This window comes from Phyllostomus hastatus, unplaced genomic scaffold, assembly GCF_019186645.2.
Source record: "Phyllostomus hastatus isolate PE091 unplaced genomic scaffold, TTU_PhHast_1.1 phas_contig_17, whole genome shotgun sequence".
Taxonomy (NCBI): Eukaryota; Metazoa; Chordata; class Mammalia; order Chiroptera; family Phyllostomidae; genus Phyllostomus; species Phyllostomus hastatus.
The window spans coordinates 22766877-22770634 of NW_025333664.1; the positions used below are offsets into that span (position 1 = coordinate 22766877).

At 50.2% G+C, this 3758-nt stretch overlaps 1 long non-coding RNA gene across 1 annotated transcript; it reads left to right on the forward strand.

The window, feature by feature from the left end:
• Positions 1 to 550: 550 nt before the first annotated feature.
• On the forward strand, positions 551 to 2412 carry LOC123815208. The gene is made up of 3 exons (XR_006785040.1): positions 551 to 757; positions 1031 to 1227; positions 2224 to 2412. It is a non-coding gene; the product is annotated as an uncharacterized LOC123815208 (long non-coding RNA).
• The last annotated feature ends 1346 nt before the right edge of the window (positions 2413 to 3758 follow it).

The window sequence follows — 3758 nt, forward strand, 5'->3', positions numbered from 1 at the left end:
AGCTAAGGGGGAGGGGAGATTAGCGGGTGGAGGGATCCAGCAAACAGGAAAAAAGACTCAGCCACTGGACGTCAGTGCGGTGATTATGGGCAGGGGAGTATAAGGAGGGTAAACGGTAATGGCAAAATACAATAAAATATATTTAAAAATAAATGAATAAATAAAAAGAAAGGAACAGATTCAGGACTCAGACAACCTGAGAGACAAGAGAAGTGAAGTTGGGGGCTCAGCGTTTCCTACCTAGGCGCTGTCGTTGGCGTCCTCTGGAGAACCCCCACCCACCGCACCCCATCCCACCCTCCCGCAGTAAACACCCTGCTGAGGCTGTCACACCACATTTTCCCGCGGGCCCTGCCACACCCTTCCACAGGCAGCACCACATTTCCAGCGGCCTCGCCACTTCGGCGAGCACTGCCTCATCCATTCACCCTACAGACGCAGGCACCGCCCTCTCGCTCTCAACCTCCAGCCCGGCCCCGCGCTGTCCTACTTTGGTCTCCGCAGACCCCCTGGGTCTCAATCGGCGCGGGGGTGGGGGCCGGCCCTCGGGTGCCCTTGCAGAGCCCAAGCCCCGGGGTCTCTGGTCCCGCAGCGCGCACCCGCAGTTTCTTTCAGCGGATAGCGTGGAGGAAAGATCACTCTGGCGACTTTCGGTCTTTGTCATTTAAACCTGAGCATCTCTGTCCACAGTTCTGCACACAGGAAGCCTGGGGTCGCGAGGGACCTTGAAATCCCCAAACCTGCCCCTCCAGCAGGGGTAAGTAAGTCTTGCGTCCCGCCGAGGCGTCCGGATGCCGAGGACTTCGCTGCCGGGTTGAGTCCACGTTAGTTTCTGGTTCAGCTCTCTCTGAGCCGCCCTTGCCTGTGGTCTTTCCGTCTTCGGGCCATGGGACACGACCCGCCGCGCAGTTTTCCTGCCTAAACACCTTCCTGGCCAGCCATCCCGCTCCGCGCCCTCAAAGTCTTGGGGGATGGGTTCACACCCTATGCACGCCCCTCCCCCTCCTCCCTGCCCCCCTCGGCCCTGCAGTTCTCCCCGTGAAGAGGCTCGGACTCCTCCCTCCCCAGAGGGGCTCTGCAGACCTCTCCCCCAACTTCTCCGGAGACGCCCCCCATCTCCCGTTTAATACGTAAGAGTCGGCTGCCAAGGAAGAGCACACTTGTCAGTGAGATGGGGTTTTGGACTGAAGCACAGGGGTGTCCCAAGAAGCGGTCACCTGCCCGGCGGTGAGTGGCTTTGTGGAAGCGGTGTCTGTGAGGGGGGAGGCAAGGAAAGAGGCCCAACACGGGGGAGAAGGGGGTCAAGAGAAAGAGAGAATGAGAAAGCAGTGGAGCAGTGAAAGGGCACAAAGGTCAGTGAGGGGGTCCGTAAGGGGACCGCAAACCTGAGGATGGGAGAGGGCTTGTAGAGGACAGTAACTGGAAGAGTAACTCGGGAAAGAAAATAGAGAACCGTGGAGGAGTGGGAGAAGCTGAGGGAGACGAAAGGGAGAGGAGCCCTTGCTGAGCAGAAAGAAGTTAGGGTCACAAAGAGCAAGGCCCTGCAGACGACGAGAGTTTGGAGAAAAAGGGTCGGAGGAGCCCAGTGCAGGAACAGGAAAGGGGGTGGGGACGACAGGACCGAGGAAGGAACAGCTCTGAGAGTTTAGCCAGGTGGGGGCGCCCGCGAGTCAGGCAGACGGGGGCGGGTGTAATCGTAAGGACAAGGTAGCTGGAAGCAGAGGGGACACAAGGATGGGGGAGAAAGAGGCAGAAATATAGGGAGATGGGGAACAATGAGAAAGCTAAGGGAGAAAGTGCTGCTGCAAATGAAACAGGTTTCAGGAGTTTCGCTGAACAGGTAGTGGGAAGGAATAGAGTACAGCGGAGAAAGAGCTGGGGAGCCCAGGAAAGGACACAGTGGGGAGAAAGGAGGAAAGAGAGGGACTAGAGGGAAACACCTCGCAGTGGAGGAAGAAGGGGAGCCCAGATCTGGAGCAGTGGAGTCCTGATGGGCTGTGGATGATTAAGTTGTGATATGTTGACTTGTGGCTTTATAACTATTTAATTTAAAATTTGCCTAATTGTTTGGATTATAAGATGAGAATGAGAATCGAAAAACTCCACTTTATAAGGCTTGTGCATGTTATAATTATTTGCATCACCAGATGTCTTCCACTTGCAACCCTTACTGAGACACACAGGAGAGATTTGCCTCAGTCATAGGTCCCTTCTCGTTTCCAGGGGTGGGATGAGAGAGGTGAACTGGAACCTGAAAAGACCAAATCTGCCACTCCATGATGTTTTTTTCAAGCAAGACTAAAAGTATCGGTCTTTTCTTACTTTGAAATGGATTTACTTTTTTCTTTCTACCTCTTACATTTACTTTATGTGTTTTCAAAAGCATATTGAAATAAATATTTGTCTATTACATCTTGGCATTTTTGTAGTCATTAACTTCTGAAATAAGCATTGATGTCATCTCATAACCAGCTGTTATCATGCTTTTCTAAATGTGAGGTATCTTAAGTTAAAACAAAATTAACCCTAGAAGTCAGTATACTTTTTAATAAGATCCCAGATTATTTTCTCTTTTAAATACATTGTGTCTAGTGCAGGTGATGAGCCAGTGCCTTCTTTCTACTCTTTATCAGTGTGGGAACACCCACTGCTACATCGTAAATAACGTTAGGCTCTTCCAGTGTATACTTGGTAAGGATGTCTCTGTTCTTAACAGAAACTGGTTTTAGTGACATAGTCTGACATCCAGCAGCTTTTTTTTCTTTCTTTTATATGACTTGTTAATTAGTGAGCTGTGAGCCGTGAAGATGTTGCTCTCAAGTGCCTCCTCTCCATTCTCAGGGACGTTGAAGAATGGACACGGGACTTTGCTCTAATGGAGCTCATTTATTCATAGTGAAGTATGTGACCACATATTTTTAGAGCTGACATTTTTTTCCAAAGTTTTCAGCACCAGAATCTGTGTTCATCATTTTATATATTTTAAATAATTTGCTGTGAATTCCTTGAAAAGATGAAGGAAATGCTTTTTAATTGACCTGGGGACAGACAGTTCTGTGATAGAAGGACCATTGTTAGTGTCTTTTGAACAGCTAAGGAAACAGGCACCAGAGTGAAAGGCTCGGATGCTGGAAGCAGAAGGCCCAGAGTCAAGTCAAATCTTGGCTCTGTGACTCATAAGCTGTGTGACTTTTTGCAGTTATTTACCTCTCTGTGCCTTGGATTCAGCCTTTGTGAAAGGAGATAATAATGGCTCCAGCTTTGCAATTAAGTGCATGAATTTGTAGAAAGCCCTGGAACAATACATGCCCGTGTCACTGAGGTACTATATGTGCAAGTGACTGCTACAAAATGTTTCTTCTTAGATCCCTCTGGGTTCATTAGGAACCCACTGGGGCTCCCCCCCTCCCCCACATACTTCAGTCCACTGCCTCCAGTGCCCACTCCTGTTCCCGGTTCTTGCTTCCCTCACAGGCCTCCCATGCTGCCGCTGCTCCGGGTAGGAAGTCCCAGCACCCTTTTTTAAATCAGGCCTAGATTTTCCTGTGGCATTTTTTAAAGCCCCACCCACACCCATCCCAGTCTGGCTGAAGCTACTGGAGCACCCTGAGCATTTCCACTCTTGAGAGTTTTGTAAAGGCTTCCCCTCCGAGGGAAGCCCCCCTGAGAGGGGCTTCAGACATCATTCAGTCATGATGTCAGCTGACATCTTTTTATTGGACACGGAAAGCTGCATCTGGGAAAGCACACTTGTAGAG